General features: G+C 36.8%; 1 protein-coding gene across 5 annotated transcripts in view; it reads right to left on the reverse strand.

Annotated features, from left to right (window-relative positions):
• SCN3A (sodium voltage-gated channel alpha subunit 3) overlaps positions 1 to 16913 on the reverse strand; it is a 115410-nt gene extending 98497 nt beyond the window's left edge. For all 5 annotated transcript variants that reach the window (XM_070508027.1, XM_070508031.1, XM_014860304.3 and 2 more), the window contains exon 1: positions 16676 to 16913. The gene's annotated coding sequence lies outside the window, so the exon portion shown is untranslated. The remainder of the gene's footprint in view (positions 1 to 16675) is intronic.
• Positions 16914 to 19924: the final 3011 nt, after the last annotated feature.

A 19924-nucleotide genomic window follows, 5' to 3' on the forward strand; every position in this document is an offset into this window, starting at 1 on the left:
TGTGGGTCACTATTCTAGTTCCTTTTCAGCTCCTTCTCCTCTCCACCTAAAACCTCACTTGGTTGGCTGACTAAGATAAGATGTATTCAATGGCTTCCAGAGTAAATTTTAGACAAGCAAAGGTGAAAAACAAGCATGCTAAACCATGGCATAATATTAACCTAAATATAACAATTTGATGTTATACTCCTTTCACCTACAACCATTAGCAATGTCTTAGCCCAGTTAAACCAATAATTATTTCAAATGACAATATATAGAATTTTAAAATCAGCAATTGATATTTAAAACAGTATTTACTTCAATTCACTTGTACAATGCTCATGAGCCAACTGGTCATGGATTCTCACCAATAAATCTCCTTTTACAATGTACTATGACCAAAAAAAAAAAAAAAAAACCACCATTAAACCTCACTTTTAATTCTATATATATAGTCTTTTAAAATCTTTGTCTCCAGACAAGAATGTACTCCTAAACCCCAATCTTTAATCTGTCATCAGCGTGATCTTTCCAAAACACATCTCCTCCCCTTATTAAAATTTGTCAGTGGCTCTCAGTGACGTATAGTTCCTTTAGCCAAGTGTGCAGGTGTCTTTATGATCTGGTCTCTGACTCTCCTCTCTTACTTTTCACTTGGTAGTAGTACAAACCGGGCTCTGCTATTCGCTAGCTATGTGACATTCAACACGTTACCCAACCAATCTAATTTTTAGTTTCTCATCTGTTAATGGGGATTATAATACCCAGCAAAACAGGTTGGTGTTAGAATTAAATGAGATTTTATATATACATATATATTTGTATATATATTTGTACACACATGTATGCATTTAAAGTCATTCATACAATAGCTGGTATAAAGTAGATTTTCCATAAAAGCTGGAGGTTTTAGTAAGATTAGAAGTAGCAATAATAGTATTATAGTTATCATTTTTCTGTAAAAAGACAACAATATTAATAATATTCATCAGACAGACCCATGCAACAGAGCTTGAAGCATTAAATTGTTAAATAAATTTATAGCCCTTCAATAAATGTTAGTTCCCTCTACTTTACAGCCACAAGCTTAATAAATGCTACTTCCCTTCTCTTCACAGCACACAAATGACTGGGTTTTAAACACCTTGGTCTTCAGCCCAACATGTAATGAGCATGATCTTAAATAAATGTCAATTTAGATATAGTTCCAAAATACCTGTGGCCTTTTCTCGGGGACATGAGGTGAGCAGGGCTGAATATCACAGAGGAACTAAGAAGTTAAGGAGGAGCAGGAGAGTGGAGTTTGAGAAAGCATCCCGGAAATTTCTGATTTGCTTGAGTCCTCTCTCTTCTCCCTATCCCTGTGAAAATCACTGATTCATGGATCAAAGAAAATGTGTCTCATGGCCTGGGCTCCAAACGGGAGAGATTTTTTCCAATCCCAAGTACCCAAGGGAAATAGCAGTGGTTTCTGCATATGGCCTCATACTCCAATTTAGGCCTCATACTTCAAGTTGCATTCTTTCTTAATAGGATCTCTATCTCACTCATCTTTAACACCAGATCATGGCTTACAGAATAACCATAATATAAAACTGGACTATTTAAGTTAAGAAGACTATGAGGATTCTTTAAAGTAGTTCTGAACTTCAGTGAGCATAAGAACCACTTGGGCTCCTTGCTGAAGATGCAATTTCTGGGTTCAATCTCTGGAGATTCTGAAAAAGTTGGTCTGGGACAAGGTATTTTAAACAAGCTCCCTAAATGAATTTGGTGCTGGTGGCACATGGGTTACAATTTGAGAAGGCTGCTCTGGAGAAGAGTAGACCTTACCAGGAACATGAGATAGGTTCTATAATCAGTCAAGGCTGGAATTTAGCTCTAATGTTCCCAGTAGGTAAGAAAAAGTGGAAGCACACTGGATAACATGAATTTTCTTTTATTTTAGGAAAAAACAAAACAAAAACAATTTCTAAAAGCTGTGTATAAAAAGACAAACTTTCTCCAAGAACTAAACTGAGGGAAGACATTTTGCTTAGGACATGGTATGAGAGACACTAAGTAACATGCTTAACAGATGTCTTGAATTTAATTTCACAAAAGACCCATACAAGGTTTAATCAAATATGTCTACTAATGATGAAAATTAGTTAAATTCAGTGAATTTAATTTTAAAGCTGATGAGATAAGATGGTTCAGAAACTTTACTTTCAGGGTATCTAATATGAGTATTGGACACACAGATCACCCAAAAATGGATAGCCTACCTTTGAAATCATCTTAACAGAATTTCAGCATTTTGGACAGTAAGGAGAAGTTCTTTATGCCACAAATGAAGACCTGGTAGCTCAAAGAGTATGCAGAGGCTTTACCCCGAAAAGTGTAGGTGTCACCAGCTGAGGAACCTTGGACGAAGTTGCTTTAATTTTATTTTTCTTAACACATTTCTATTTTACTATTAAAGTTATTAGTTGTAATACTAATATCAACAATTGAATTTTCTAGAGACAATTGTTTATATTCCCTTTTGTGTTATTTTAGTTTATCCTGACAATTCATTTAACCTTTAAGATCTTCTAGTCCCCACAGTTGTTAAAATTTTTGTCTTACTCCATTGTTTTTAACCATCATTTTGCCTCTTTATTATCCTTTAATTACTTTTGGTCATTTATGCTATTTTATTTCCTTTCAATCCATTTTATCTTCCTTTATCCCAACAACAGGATGTACCTGCTTCAGAATTTTCCAGATCAAAACCATTTCAGTCATGCATTAGGCTGTAAAACTCTCGGGATTCAGTTAGCTCTTTGTGCAAGAGCTGAAGCAGGTCCAAAGCTGCTCAGAGGAACTCACAGACTTTGCCAGTAGGTCCCTGGGAGCATTTCCCCACGGAGAAAGGGCAACCTTCCATCCGGATGGGAATGCTGGTTGGCCCTTCAACGTCAGTAATAGTCCTAACCTACCAGCTGCTCATTTGGTTTTAAGACTTGAGGACCTTATCAAGTGGATAACTTCAAATGGCCAAATTACTAAGATATTATGAAGTGAAATACTGGAAGTCTGTCTAGGAAGCAAACCATACATCAGAAGCCTTTTTGGTGGTCCATGTTAACCTAAAATCTGGGATTTTTTCCTTGAAGTTATGTAATATTCATTCCTGCTCTTACTCCAAAAACGCTGAGCCTAGAAGGCTCAGAACTACATGTACATTCTCAAAGAGTAACTTCATTAATCCATAGTCTTTAACAGGTTTATCATACATTGTCTCCATTTTCCTTGTCTTCAACTTCCTACTGCGCATGGATTAAAAAAAATAGTAAAATACTACTTTCCATCACTTTCTTATAAAGAGGTAGTATAAAATAAAAGTCAAATTCCTCTAAATACTTGATCTGAAAGATTTATTTGTTCTTAAGCATGAGTCTATGCTTCTTATAAACCATTTTTCTTAAGGACTATACTTAATTTTGTAACGAAAATAAATGTTAAAATTGAACTTGAAAGCCCAGTATCCTAAAATTAAAATGGATCGTTCGGGCCAGCTAGTTTCACCATTTGAGTTTATAAGCAGCAGTCCTTAAAATTTAGCATCAGAATCACCTGGAGGGCTTTTTGTTAAAACACAGAGTGCCAGGCCCCACCCCAGAGTTGCTAGTTCTATAGATATGGGTGAGGTCCCAAATTTGGCGTTTCTGTCAAGCACACATGGATGATGCTGATGCTGCTGGCCCAGGAATGGCCACTTTGGGTGACAATGACTGGCTTATAGAATCCAGAATTTCATGGTTTTTTGAAGTTAGAAATGTACATGCCAGTCATATCGCTCTCATTTTTATGATTTCTCAAAGATGACAATCATAGCTTCTTCAGTCTCATTTGTTCATTCATTTAGTGTCCTGTGGTATAATTCCTCTCAACCTGGAAACTTGAAATGATTTACGGCAGTTTCACAGAAGCCTGCAATAGCTTCCTATCTCCCTGCTTCCAGCCTGACTCCCATATAGCCTATTGTCCCCAGCAGTCAGTGATTTGGGGAAAATAGAAAGCAAATCATGTCATTCCTCTGCTCAGAAGCATCCAGGAGCTACCGAGAAACAAAGCCAAACTCCTTACAATTGCCTATAAGGCCTTATGATCCTAGCTGACCTCATCTCCTCGTGCTCACCTCCTCCCTCACTCCTTTCTAGCCAACTGGCTTCTGGCTGTCCTTTGCACCTGCCGAGCACACATATAGTGTTCCCCCTCTCAGCAATGCTCTTCCTCTAGATAGCAGCACGCCTAACTCCCTCATCTCCTTCAAGTCTCGACCAAAAGTTTACCTTCTCCAAGAGACCTACTGTGCTTCTTCTCCAGCTCCCTACCCCACTGTAGTGTTTCCAAAGCACTTACCACCTTATTGTGTATGACATAATTTACTTATTTATAACGTTTACTATTCATTTTCTGTCTTTCCTGGGTAGGACATAAGCCTCACAGGGGCTGGAATATTTGCCTTTTTGGTCACCAATGAATTGTGAGTGCTTAGAACGGTGCATGGCACATGGGAGGTGCTCAACATACATTTTTTGAATAAATGAATAATTTTGGTTTCTCAAGAAGATTTGATAATTTTTATTTAGATTTACTATTTAGAAATTCAACCTCCAAGTACTCTTACAATAGAAAGTCTTCTACGGTATTTATGGCAGTACATTTTATAATAGCAAAATCTAGAAAAAACTGAAATGTCCACCAATAGGGGATTAGCTAAGTAAATAAAGTAACTTAGTTTTGTATTATACAGCCATTAGGATGATAAAGCATAAAAGAATAATAAAAGCCAAATTCTCTGTATTTATATCTATAGGCATCATATTTCCTAATTATGTAGTACTATTTAATCTAGATCAAAATACGTACATTAAAATCCTGTTTACCTCAAAGATAATCGTACACATGTGTTAAGTTTACTAGACTCTTTTTTAAACAAAGCAAATTGAGGACTGAGTGCTTTACTCAAAGAATCCCCCGCTCCAAAATATCTTAGAGAAGTAGTAATAACAGTACTTGGGAACACTGATTAAGTACTTGCTGTGTGCCAGGCACTGATTATTAGCTCATTTCATCTTCCCAATAATCCGGTGAGAGAAATGTGACTATTGTCCTTATTTTGCAGATAAACAAACTATAAAATTCAGGGAGAATAAGTAACTTGTCCAAGGTCACATGGCTAGTAAATGGTGCCACCAAATCCAGTGTGTTTTTTCTTTAGAAAAAGTAATCAAAGCCTCTCTCTCTAAAAATATTTTACCAATCTGCTTCTCCAGCTTCGTCTTACATTTTCTCCTACGTGTATGCTCTTCTCTACTGGAACTGCTCTATTCACCACTCCCTGAAAGTCCTGAGTCTCTGGCCTCTGGCTTTCCAAAACATTCCCTCTGACTGAAACACCATTCACCACCAACCATCGCCTGTTAGAGTCCTATCTACACTCCAAGGCTCATTATGCCCAAATTCTGAGTCAGAAGCGATTTCGCCTTCCTCTGAACAACCAGAGCACACACATATTGTCTTTAAAATTCATAAAATAATTATAATATTCTGTTTTCTGTTGTTATTAAGGATGTGACGTATTGCTTCTACATTTACTATTACATTTTTTTGAGGCTGAGGATTTTCCTGACTACCTAACACAGTAAGCAGGACATTATTTGATATCTGTTGAATACAATTACCTAAAACAAATTATACAAATGCCCTGGCCATGTGGGAGCCACTGGCCACATATAGGAGTCGAGCACTTGAAAGGTGGCTGGTGCCAGATTTTGAAGTGATAATATTTTGGATAAATTGGCTTAAATAAAATATAATATTAATAACAATTTCACTTTTTTTTGATGTTAGCTTCTAGAAAATTTCAAAGTACACACGTAGGTCTCGTTGTATTTCTGTTGGATGGTCCTGGTCTCGAACGTACTCTTCCCTACTCCTTCACCCCCTCCAAACGATTAAGCCCATAAACAAATGCATGAATTAAAAAAGGGAAAAATCCCATATTCTGAGAAGCTCTAAAAGGGAGGAGGCTTTCTCTGGATCAATAACATTTCTATTTTACTTGGTCAGATTGCTGTTTTTGTGCTTAAGTCATAGGATTTGGGACCAAGAAATACTACAGTGAAAAAGCTCCTTTGTCCATAAGCAAACATTCTGTGTGTGCTCAGGCACATGTGTTTCTGGAGCAGAAGCCACATTTAAATCTGAATACAACAGAATTATAGGAGGCTTTCTATTTTGAAGTAAATAGAGAGCAAACAACATTCTCAGACCAATAGTCGATCCTTGATCCACACTTCTACCCTAATATCAGTTTGGCATCAGCCATAAGAGAGAGCCCTCTGCGTTGCCCTCAGCCCCGTTTTTTCCTACTGCTTGCTGGTGCCGTGTGCTTTAGGCAGCTTCTTTCCAGGCAACCACAGACTGTTTACTGACTGTAATCAAAATGACAGCGCACTGTTTTCACAACTGAGTGTTAAGAGTCGATTGCCTTTTTCACTTGGCAACCTCAGGGAACTTGAGAACTGGGATCTTGAGGTACAACTTGGCGTTGTTACTTCAAGATGGAGGTGCTTACTTCCTTCTCCACGTGTTACCTGCGCTCCTTTGAGATTTAAAATACTAAGGATTGAAATGTGTCTAACCTGGAGCGGAGAGGTTGTAATCACTACCTTCCGATCAGCGGGAGCACAAGCTGATTTAGGTGGGGCTGAAGATCAGCTGTCACGTGATTCTTCACTAGCCCGAACCCAGCCACGTGAGAGGCCTTCTCCACTAAGCATGCCCCACAAATAAATGGATGCTCTGGAATCTGAGCATCCTGAGGCAGTGCCGCAGAAGGCAGTGTAACATAATGGAAAAGTATTCCCTGCCTCATCTTTTTAGAAACAAGATTTAATGAAAAGATAAGGAAGAGAGGAAGGAAAACAGGAGGGAAATGAAACCTGCAATTCAGGTAACCTGTCTTCCAGACTCGTCTTTGCCATCACTTGCTGTGACATACTGAACACTCAACATCTTATGTTTCAGTGTCCACATCTGGAAAAAAGAGGGAGAGGAGGGAAAGTGGCTAGTTCATTTGTAGTGCCTCTGTCACCTCTAAAACTCTAGTTCCAGTGTACAGACTCTGGGACTCTATACTGTGCTGTGTACTCCAACATTCATCCCTTCTGAGAGAGAATGATCTGAGGGGACGGCAATAGCCTTACTCTCTGAACAACAAGGATCATTGAATGCTGGACTAATCATGTATCTGAGGTAGGTTGTGCTATGCTTATTAGAGGCCATCTTCATATTCAGGATACTTTAATGAACTAGGTGTTTGCTAAATTTAAACTGTGTTTTTTGTTGAATCAATGCTATAAATGCCTTGAACAGAGCATGGCTGGAAGGTTGGTTGCTGAAATGAACTACCCCTCAAATCCTTTGTAACTCTAGATATTCAATTTTGTATACATGATTTCTTCATGATGTGGTAATATCGAAAATCTTCTCATCTGAGAAATTCTATGCAAATAGCAGTTTTAAAAAAATGGCAAAACTTTGTCTAGTTTTCAGTGAAATATGACAAGTCACTTGGTTAAATCCCCCCAAAATAGGGCCTTTTGAAGTAAAGAAAAGATAAAAATATCATTCCTAGGATCTGAATTCAGGACCCAGAGTCGGTGCTTTTCCTTCAGCCACTGAGCACATCATTGGCACCAAAATAGAGCAAGGGCCTGTGGGTACTGCCCTGATTTAGGTGTCGATGATGCCACTTACTGCAGTGAGGACACACAGTGAAAGGTCTCTGGATGTAAAGGCAGGAGGAATGCTGTTCAGTGCTCAGTTCTTTTGAGGCTAAAGGAGAGCCAAAATGCCACAGGTAAGAGAAAATTACATGTGATGCAAAATTTTATTTCAGACAGGGATTGCAGCAACCAAACTGCTAAGGAGAGCCAAGACGGGCACGGCCTGTCTGTTTGGCCCTTGCTAGGATGGAGGATCCAGCAAGTGAGACGCTGGCTAATGAGAGCAGCAATCAGGCGGAGAAGCATAAGAAGAGCTGACAGGAGAAGTTACTAGGAAGGACGGAACTGGAATTTTTGGCGTTCCTACAGCGTTCCAGATGTGCCACCTGACCTGTCTCCTCAAGGACATGGATAATTCAGGATTCTGATTAAATTGCCTGTGCTAAAGTGGGCATCCAATTCACTCATTCTTCAAGTATCCTCCCTTTTAAAATATTAATAGACTTTATTTTTTTAGAGCAGTTCTAGGTTTACAAAAAAAATGATTGGAAAGTACAAAGAGTTCCCACATCAAGTGTGTCATTTTCTCTTAATTATTTAGTTTCCAAATTTTTCATTCGGGAAGAAATTAAGAGAATGAATAGAAAATACTTCATCATGCAACAAATTCTCCAAATTTAGCCTTCGTGGGGAATATGGATTGTTGAAAAACAGTGTATTATTTTATGATTAAATTGGTCTCATGAAGTGTTGTCTGAAATGTGGCGCGACTATAGTGCATTTAATGGATATTTAAAAGAAATGTGTTTTACAATGACTCAGGATAATTTGAAGACACAGAGAAAACATGTCTGACAAATATATAAAAGAGAGGTCACTATTATGGCTTTGGTGGTGTATCAACTCTTTTATGTTAATTTGCATAGATCTGCGTCATGATCTGGATGTGCTCTGCCACTTTTTATTAACTCCTAAGCATTACACTTTCCCTTTGCAAAATGTACTAAATGCTTTTGAATAACAAGTTGGAATGCTTTTTCCCAAAAAATCACGTCAGTTCTCACAGTTGTCACCGTGTTGGTGGAGGGAATGGTTATATCAACAATAATTATTTTACTCTCTGAATAATTTAAGGTGACTCTTCTTCAGAAAACATTTCTTTTCTGATTCAGGCTTTCATTCTTATTGGTATTTTACTGGTTTGTTATTTATCTTTTCATTGTAGGCTACCCAAGTACTTTGTGTATAAAAGTAGGGTGTAATTTTTTTTAAGAAAATGATCCAATCCCAGTTTGAAAACCCAAGCACTGTTTCACTGACATCCATCATAAATTCAGCCTCAAACATAGTATTGTATTTTTTTCTGTTTATCATAGAAGCACCAGCCTCCTGCTTCAAAACATGGATATTCTCATCCTGAGATTTAACAGGTCTTTTCTATATGGTGATAACTTCACTAACCAGATTGACAGAATGGTAGAGGTCGTGAAGAAAGCATAGTTAAGTAGTGATATGAATGGATGTTTCTCTAGAGGAAAGGCTTTAGGATATAATCTGCTCTGAAAGGCTCAGAGGATTGTTTTATTAAAGGCTACCACAGTCTTCTCCCCAGCTGCAGGAAACCAAAATGGAAAAGCCACTGTAGTGTTAACCAGCAAATGTTTCCTTAAAGAGTTGAAAAAGCTGACTCACTTTAGTAATAGAATTCCTTTTAAGACATGCAATTCATTATTAATTCCACTTAGCTATTAGATTAATTCATTTCTTTCTCAGAAACACAACTTTCTGAAAATACATTTTTAAATGCACTTTGGGTTTAAAACATTTGTTGGTTTGCAGATCTACCTTTCCTCTAAATCTGCCACAGTGGTAGTTAAAAAATTAGAAATCAATGTTTTATTTCCAGTTGAATGACCTGGACATTTAAAGAGTATCTTTCAATAGACACTCTTATTTGATTATTTAAGACTTAATTTTCAAAGGAGCAATTTCTAAGGTACAGAATAAAAAGGAGGCGAATCTCTGGTTGTACAAACTGAAGTTCGTGGATGCTTATTTCCCAGTGTGCACAGTTGTTTGTATTGTTAGTTTGCAAAACATACCATAACCAGCAGCTGGACCAACTTTCAAATAGAAGTAAGGGTAGGAAATTAACAATTTGAAATATAAAACTGCTTAAACATATAGAATAAATACCAGCTTGTTCAACCAAGAGGGAAATGGACACAAATGTATTTTTTGTCATTTTCTTAAGTATTTGCATAGTCTCTTTACTTAACACACGCCCACTCATTAGCATTTTCAACATTTTGAAATTATTTTGAAAGTGATGTCTCAGCTATCTTTCCCTTGTCTAGTTAAGCTTTCATTAGCTTCTCATTTTTCTCTGCCTTCGTCTAGTTAATTGGTTCTCAAACCTGGCTGCTATTTGAACTATACTTGCAGGGCGTTTGAACAAACACTGATACCCAGGTCAGCCCCAGAGAATCTAATTGGATTGGTCTAAGGTGGAGCCAAGCATTGCTCTTTTTTAAGCTTCCCCTGATTCCAATGTGCAGCCAGAGCTGTGGGTCACTCTCTGAATAAGCTCATCATGTTTATCCTTTTCCTATTTTCTCTCAGAATGTTTGCATATTTATATCCCTTCAACCATTTTTTTTTTTCCTAAGAGTGAGGTTTTAAAAATCTTTTTTTCTTTTTCATTTCTCATTTTGCCTTTTCTTTCTGATTTTCCATTTACTGGCCAAGAAGTTCTTATTCCAGGCACATGTATTTGATTTGTATTCTTATCTAATTCTACCAAGTTTTTATGTCAATGAAAGAGAATGCAATATGATCGGGAATTACCCTTTGTTCTTCCAATGCTAATATAATAAGATACTTTAAATTTTGATATGAATATATACAGATTGATAGTAGAGCCTAATACAGTTGTTAAAAACTAATATTAAGAATGGATTCACTTGAACTGTAATCATTGTTGGCTATGATTAAAAATAACTTAATAAGGTATTTTAGAACTTTGAGACTATATGGGACTTAAGGACATGCCGATATCTTATTAATAATATTTTTACCTTTTCACAACTGAAGGACATATGTTTACCCTATGTTTTAAGCTTGAAAAGCAAATGTTAATAGTTTCAGAACAGGAAGCGGAAATGTTACACACCACACCAACTAGCATATCATTAAAAAGATATCCACAGCAAGAGAAGCGTTAATAGCAACAAAAAAGGGGAAAAAAAGGATCTATGATGATAATTATTTTGGTGATGTAAATATCAGCTGGAAAAACAAACATGTGGGACGTAATTCATAGACTCTTCAAGGATTTGAAAGGTTGAGCCTGCAGTAGTAGACAAGAAATCTGAGTGTCAGTGTGGCTGTGCCCCTAAATATACTCAAGCCATTTCCTCTCCATGAGATTTGTTTTCTTTCACTGGTAAAAATCCTGGTTGGATTGGCAAAAGGAAAAAACCTGGCCAAAAATCTCATGGCCATATCCTGCCTATAGGTATGTTTTGTTGGATCTATTCAGTACTGTAAATAATTTAAAATAGATGACAACATTGAACAAGAGGGAGATTTCTAACAACAATCTGAATTTTCAGCTTCTTTGGAGAAATTGTTTGTTTAACAATCTCCTAGCCCTAAGGAGGAGCCTCCCCTCTTTAGAAATGGCATGGGAGGTTGAGTTCCTTAGTCCCAAACTGACTGGCTTCACTCATTCTTCTTATTCGCTTTGCCCATTGTAGAAATTTGGGTTTGTTTCCTGGAGAATTAATTTTTAAGGTCTTTTCCAACCCTGATAGAAGTTCCATGAAAAGAAAATGCTCTGAATACTTTGTGTAGGCAGAACAAAATAACTTATAAGGAGAAAAATAATGTCACAAACAAAAACACCAAGGACACAGGGAAACTAATAAACAGGCGACTCGTTCTCAAATAGAGGCTTAAGCCCATAAAACATGTCCTGTTAAGCCTTATGCAAGAATATTTTGGGTTCTAGGTCAGAAGCACAATGTCACTTAGCAATAAGAACTGGAATTTAGTGAATTTTTCCAGTTCAAGCTTTTAGGAAAGGAAAAGGACAAAATGTTCCTTCCGTCCAACCTAAGTAAGAATAAAGTATATTCTGATTTTAGGAGATTAAAATTCCCAAAAGTGAACTTCTTGGCAGAAAATGGCCAAGGTTATTTAAAGAGTGACTTCCCATCATTGAATTCACCCATTGAATAAAACAATATTAAACCACCATTTAATTATTTAAGGACCATCATTTCTTTCACTTTGATCCAGGACAGAGCTTAATCACGTGAAGGGCTTCCTATATGCAGTCTCCAAAAGGATGAAGACCTAATTCAATTATTACAGAAATAACTCCAGACTTTTAAAAGGTTTCTCTGAACTAAAATAACCCCTGAGAATTCCCTTATACAACCTCATACAGCCTAGCATATATTTATATGCGGTGTATTTGTGCATAATTCTTATATTTAATATTGTAAACCTACTTATAAGTTACTTCGCAGTTGTTCTCTATTCATATATCTTGAGCAAAAACTTTTTTTAAAATTTTTTCTGTAAGGTCTTTTATCACTTGAAATCCTGGAGAAAAGAGGTGGAGTATTAAAAAAAATCAATAAATTAACACTGGGCACATTAAAACTTGTGGTATCCAGTTGAGTAGGTATTTATATAAATTTTAAAGAATTCTTCTACTGTGGCTAATTATATGTCTGGGTATAGATTCCAATTTCAAATACTCAGAGCTGGTGCCTGTCAGGCAGTTCATAGGACAAAGCACGTCTTTGCTTAGCAAGGGAGCAAGATTTTCTTTATTGCCGTATTATTGAGTAAACTACAATTAACACCATTCTGCTCTGAAATAGGTGTCTACACTTGTTATATCTTATTAAAATATGTCCAAAGAATGCATTAACTTTAGAGTGAAAAATATCATCAGATAAAGCTGAACTAAAAAAATAGCTTCCCAATTGAAGATAAAGGTGTGAACTTACAATCCAAAGCAACAATACAGTTGGCTTTTATTCTTCCCAAATTTTATAACTACCTCAAAGAACAATCTACCTTAAGAAGTAGTAGTTCAGATATCAGGTTCTATCTAGAAATCCTGTTCAAATTGCTTACTGGGTAAAACTCAAATGGAAGCAAAGATCAATTAAAACTGAAATTAATCAAAATTTAAAAATAGATCCTGAAAGTATAGAAGTATACTGTTAATATCTTGAATTGTATTTCAAGGTTAGGTGGGTGACTAATTCTCATAGTTTTGGAAAACTGATAAAATAATCATCAATATTACTGTGGAATGAATAATGTATTTTTAGATGAGAGGTGAAACATTAATTCCCAACCTTCAGTGAGTTCACAGTGTTCCTATATATGAATGATAATGAGAAAAAAGTAATCTGCACTGCCACCCATGCAAAGAAATTTCACTATCTAGTCATATGCTCATTCTTTGGTGAAAAAGAAAAGCATTTGTCTTTATACGCTCATACTTATTGATGCTTTCAGTTAACTTCAAGCATAAAAATAAGGAATCACAAGAGCTGGGAGTGACCTAGAGTCAAGGGAGGTAGACCAGCCACAAATCCAAGCAAAGCATTGTCTAGTTGAGAAACCTTACCCTAGTATCTTTAAGCCTCCCAAACTCTCAGCCATCTCAGATCTGTCTAATCATGAGCCCATTAAGTCATCTTGGCTGTCATGAAGATGAAACTGACAGTGCAGTTACTTGAGTCAGTTTAAAGAGGCCCAGGGTGGTTGAAGGGAAGGATTAGGAGGCCTGCGGTGCTCAAAGGACATCCCTGCTCTAGCTCCCGATGATCCCAGTAGCACACAGCTGTCAAGAGCGTGAAGCTGCATGTAGAGAAAATCTTTGGAGGGAAGCAAGGATTTTGCAGGATATCAACAGTTTCATCAGGCACAATTGGCCTTTCCACCTTTTATTGTGCCATTAACAGGATTTAAGTAGTAGAGAGTTTGTGAGTTGATCACATAATCAACACATGCAAGTCATTTCTGGGATTTAGGATCTGTAATTTGATGATCATAGTAGAAGTCATTTGATATTTAAATGTGGTTCTTGGTGAAACCTAGATTTTCTTTGTGAATCTTCATAGAGGCCTTTTGCCTAATAGACATATCTTATTAAGGCACAAGTGAAATAAAATCCCTTACCCCTATTTTGCTAAAAAGAAGAAAGCCTTTGAAGTGGAGTCCATGATAATATATCACTGGGTAAAAGAATGGTCTTCTAGAAGGTGTTATGAGAGTTCTATAAAGTCTCCAGGAGATGCCCAGGATGCTAGCACTAATTCATATTATTATAAGGAACACATTTTGTTGTTCTTTCTGCAAGGGCATTCTTTCCAAGATGAGAATTATTCACTTTTCAACTACAGAATTCCTGGTACTTTTTTCTACTCTTCCTGGTATGGTGAAAGATATTATATCATTATCACCAATAATAAAAGTAATACCTGTCCTTTTGGTGGGGGTTAGGGGGCAGAGAAGGAGAGAAGGGGGCCACTTAATCACGTTCCAGGATATATAATAAGCACGGAACAAAGATTATTTTATTTACACAATCCCGCAACTTAAGCATTATCATTCCTGTGATTATGATTCCTAGACTATGTAATAAAGGCTCAGAAAGTTTAAATACTTTGTCAAGTAATAGTGGAGGTAGGATTCAATCTTCCAGCCCTTGCTCTTAACCACTTTTCCATATTGCTTCTTAGTCATTACCACCATAGAAGGAACTGACCAAGGACCTTTGAAACAACTCTATTCCTCTGTTTCTCTATCCCCATGTTTAGCGCACCATTAATGGTAATACACAACTCAGTAAGAGTCAAAGATGTATCAGATTACAGTCAAACTGAGAAATCAATTGGTGAAAATCCAGATAAATTAGAATCATAGAATTTTAAAAATGAAAGTGTCCTTATGCATCTTTGATTCCAATTCTCATCTGTTACAGGCAAGGAAAACGCACTCCAGTGATAAACTTGGTGTCTTTTCTGAGGTGACAAAGCTCATTAGTAGCAGAGCTTTAACCAGAAACCAAGACTTCCAGCTCAGTATTCAACCTCGTTATCTCTACCACACTGATAAATTAGTGTTATTCTTGACCTTACAAATGAAGTCACTGTTACAGTCTTCTTAAGAATAAGATACTCACTTACTTGATATATCATTTAATCAAAGCAGGTTTGATTTCTGAAAATTTTCAAAGAGCACTCTTGTGAAGAATACTGTGTACGTTTGTTCTTCACATTGTGACTACATGTGTAGAGAAGTAACTAAGAGATTACTACAACTATATCAAAATAAAATAGCTGACATTCAGGACCAAAATACAAGCATCCATTCATAAATGTAAAACAGCTCAATCACACCAGCTCTCGTGTTTACACAGAAGAAAGTTACTCACATTCAGTCACCTGTAGAGAAGCATGGAGTGTACAATACACTCAGTAGTCAATTAACAGCCATTTCTGGGAACGCTTTTCAAAGAAACAGTTTTCTTTATATCCTATGGTAGGAGGTCTTCTGAAATATACATGACCCAGGGCTTTTCTCTGAGGCAACCACTATTTTGTATGTTTTTAGGGGGAGTATTATTGCTACTCAATGTAAAATATTAAGTGAGAAATCAGTATTTTTACTCTATCATTAGAAATTACAATTGCTTTGAGAGCAAAGGCCTCAAGTTCTATTTTTACGCCCTTTTGACCAGTACTGACTGGGAACCCAGGTTAAAATCAGAGGTCTTTATTTCACATAGGACACACACAACTTGCAATGATTGTGATGAAATTCTTCCATGGAAATTCCTACAAGCACTTATGCCTTTATCTTTGTCCTCATATGCTACATTACACCACCTGTTGTATTAAAAAAAAACCTTTATGATATTTAAAACCCTCCTTTCAGTTAATGCCTATAGATTTTCTGTCAATAATTTCTTATTCCATATGTGATTGCTGATTGAATGAAGCATTTATGGTTTTGCTATAAAATATTTTAAAGAAAACTACAGAAAATATAGATTATAGATAAAATAAATAATTGGGTTTTGGGTCAAGTGGTTCTCCTTGCTTATTAACAACAATACTAATAACAACCAGTTTTTACATCTACACAGAAAAATATAAACAGAAATGTATCAAGCTTATGAGACAATTCATTAAGAAGATATAATACTCTTTAAGTCAATAAATTAAGAGGTAAATATTTAATTTTAAAATGACCATATTAAAATATAAAAGAAATAATACATTTTGGAGCATATAAGGATTATTTTAGTATTAGAGGGTTAAGCCTCTTTTTAATGGTTAGTATTGGTGATCTTCTTTCCTCTATGAGAATGGATTATTTTAGAGAAAAATGATAATGTGTTTCAAATAGCCAAACACCTCTGTATTGTTATCACTCCCTATACTCATGGCTTCTCCAGAGCTGTGAAATAAAAGACTACAGCACAAGAATGATAGCTCCAATTTCAATATACATTTACATTTTAAAAATACTACACACACTGGACATTTAAATAGATGACGTACAGCCACGAAATCCATTAAGTTAGCTTTGTGTAATAAAAAATATTTTCTCTGAATACAATGAATCACAACCATCTGCATGTTTCAAAAACACGAGATCAGTAATGCCTAGTCTGTACCATAAGTCACCATTTCTAGACAGAAGCTCTATTTCCTTTGAGAGATAAAGGAATAGTAAGCAGTTTACATGTCAAAGGATGCCTTTGGTTCTTGTAATTTACATGAAAAGAACATTAGGTTCACAATAGCAGCATGAAGAAGATTTTAAAATAAGAAAAATGATCTCGTGGCTAGATTCTATGGTGCAGATAATTAAACATTTTGCCAGCTTACCTGCTAAAACAGAGCCTTATGGATCACAGCATAACAAAGACCCGCATCAAAGATGGTCAGAGTGTAACGTGCCTTCGTCTGCAGTTGTTCAGATTTTTGGCCACAAGGGTTTACAAATTAATTACAATGTTTTTTCCTTTGCTTTCTCTGTGGACAAGAAAACAAAGAGACCTTTCCAGAATCCTCTCTGCTTATGCCTCCGCTTCCTGTTCTGAGATTCACTCTATGGTACCCAACATATATCAGAAAACAGCTTTGAGAAAGAAAAAAAAAAAAAGGCTGACAGCGCTCAACGTGGTACCGCCATCTACTGGAAGACACACAAAATTGAACAAAGGGAAAAACATCCTCATTATTCTTTATCCTAAAGTAAAATGTAACTCAGCCGCTGCATATGAGTATCTACGAAGAGACTCTTGCATACTCAACTATTTGCATCTCACTAACATTTTTTTCTAAATTTTATAAATTTACAAAGTTGATTTACTCATAAACTACTACAATTTAAAAAACCGATGAATTTCTGTTTGAAAATTGTTTTTAGGTTACCTTACACCCTACATGTAGAGTTTTGCAAAATCTCTCTGTAGCCTGCTCTAGTCTTCTGAAAACTTTTTCTTCTCACAGAATGAATTGTTTTCCACGTGAGTAATCTGATTCCTTAAAAAATAGTATTTACAAGAAATAATATCTGAATGTGGAAGAGTATTCTAAGCTCCAGTGAAGTCTATCTAATTTAGATCTGTGGATTGTTTTGGTGTGTGTATATGACACAAGAAACAGTTGAAATTCATCTTATGTGAGATAATTCAAATCAATGATTATATATTACTATATCTATGTCTGTAAAATACTTTTAAAAATATTGTTTATAAGGACGTTGAAGCACACAATACGTAAGCAAAATGAAAATGGCTGTTATCAGTTTATTAAGAGAGATTTCTTAGCTAATCAAAGTGCTATTCATTTCATTTGACTTTTCATATTTACTTTGGAGCAAACAACTATAATTATTTTAGTTTATCATTAATTAATTAAGTACATTCATATTTATGGAACACAATATATGTCAGGCACAATATTAGCTTTGAAAAAACAAAGATAAAAATACACAGCGCCTGTCATCAAGGAGCTTACATGTAATGAAGAGAGACAAATCTAGCAGATAACCATATTTTCAAACCATGTACTAAAGCAGTGTTATTTATTTAGCTTTTCATTCCAGCTTCCATTTTGCATAATGGCAGAAAAATAAATCTAATCAGCTCCAGATAGGCTGAATCACTTGAGGTTCTTCCCAGTGATTTCAGGTTTACGCTAAACCAGTGCAGTTTTTCTCTTCCCTCTCCCCTTCTCCTGGGGGCTAAGTCCAGGGATGCATACACATAAGGAGAAAGCAGACTATGACCCCCAACCTCCCACTTTTCTATGTGATCATCCAACGAGACGGAGAATCCTGTAGAATCCTTAGGCATCATCATTCCTCCACACGAACATCTACAAATGTGTTCACATTCCTGTCTGGCCCCAGAAGCCTCATCCGTCCAGTTTTGTGTGGCAGCATCCCCTCTTCATGACCATTAGTACCCTCAGGTTTTGTGAGCTCTTCCTCTCAGGTGGCTTTGGTTCCTGTCCTTAGGGGAAGAGGGAAGAGAAACGTGTAGCAGCTTTCCAGGGTCACTGAGGGCTGGTATTGGCTGACATAAGTCCCACGGCCCCGATATCCCACATCACCATCTCTTTTCTACTATTTCTATCCCATGGAGTGTAAGGTGCTTGCGGGCCTCAGACAAGTAAGGCACAATCTCTGCTACACTGGAATATTCCAACTTCTCATCTTTCTACCTTTTCAGCTAATTCTAGGCAGGCATGCTATGTAGGGCGCCCTTATCTGAGACTCCTGTTGGGTTGGGCTCCCTTGCTTTCTCACAAACTTTCTTTCCAGTCCCCAAAGTATTTTGCTCGGACAGCTTCCTTCTGTGCTGCTAGTCAACTGGCTCTACAAGTTTTCCTCTCAAATCTTTCTGTCTTATACCTGAAGTCTTAGTTTGCTAGGGCCGCTGTAACAAAGTCCCACACTGAGTGGCTCTGATCAACAGAAATGTACTATTTCCCAGTTCTGGAGGTTAGGAGTCCTAAATCAAGGTGTCAGCAGGGCCACGCTCCTTCGGAAACCCGTAGGGGAGGGATCCTTCCTTCTCTCAGCTTCTGGAAGCTCAGACAGTCCTTGGGCTTGTGATGGTATAGCTCCAATCTCTGTCTCCATCTTTCCGTGGCGTTCTCCCTGCATCTCTTCACATCATCTTCCCTCTTATATGCCCGTCTCTGTGCCCAAAGTTCCCTTTTTTTTTTTTAAGATTTTATTTTTTTTCTTTTTTCTCCCCAAAGCCCCCCGGTACATAGTTGTATATTCTTCGTTGTGAGTCCTTCTAGTTGTGGCATGTGGGACACTGCCTCAGCGTGGTTTGATGAGCAGTGCCATGTCCGCGTCCAGGATTCGAACCAACGAAACACTGGGTCGCCTGCAGTGGAGTGCATTAACTTAACCACTCGGCCACGGGGCCAGCCCCGCCAAAGTTCCCTTTTTTATAAGGACACCAGTCATTTTGGATTAGGGTTCACCCTAATGACTTCACTTTAACTTCATTCCCTCTGTAAAGACTACTTCCAAATAAGGACATATTCTGAGGTACTGGGGATTAGGACTTTGACATATCTTTTTTGTAAGGAGCAAACACAATTCAACTCATAACACTTAGACTGAAACCTTTTAAATTTAAAACACAAGAATCTGATGATTGTTTTATGTTTCCTATGGCAATTCCACTTAGGAAATAATAGCCTTGGTATCTAGCCAGAATTTGAGGGGAGTGGCTGGAAGAACCTCAGGTAATAGCAAAGAAATTCGATAACAACAACAATAACAAAAACCAACATTTATTCAGTACAATGTGCCAGACATCGTTCTAAGCACTTTGTGTATATTCATTTAACCCTCGCCTATAAAAGGTGTTATTATACACATTTTACAGATGAAACATGAAATACGGAAGGAAGTAAAAACACATCAGTTAATACTTCACGTATCATCGACCACACAAGCAGTTATAATTGAGTAAGATAACTGTTATGATACAAATATGTACCGAGTACTGGAGGAGCATAAAAGACATAAGCATCCACTGATTTAGACCACTGCTACTCACACATTTAGTGAAAACTCGTGACTTTTTATGTTTCATTGAATAT

The sequence above is a fragment of the Equus asinus genome, chromosome 4 (genome assembly GCF_041296235.1).
Source record: "Equus asinus isolate D_3611 breed Donkey chromosome 4, EquAss-T2T_v2, whole genome shotgun sequence".
NCBI classification, from domain to species: domain Eukaryota; kingdom Metazoa; phylum Chordata; class Mammalia; order Perissodactyla; family Equidae; genus Equus; species Equus asinus.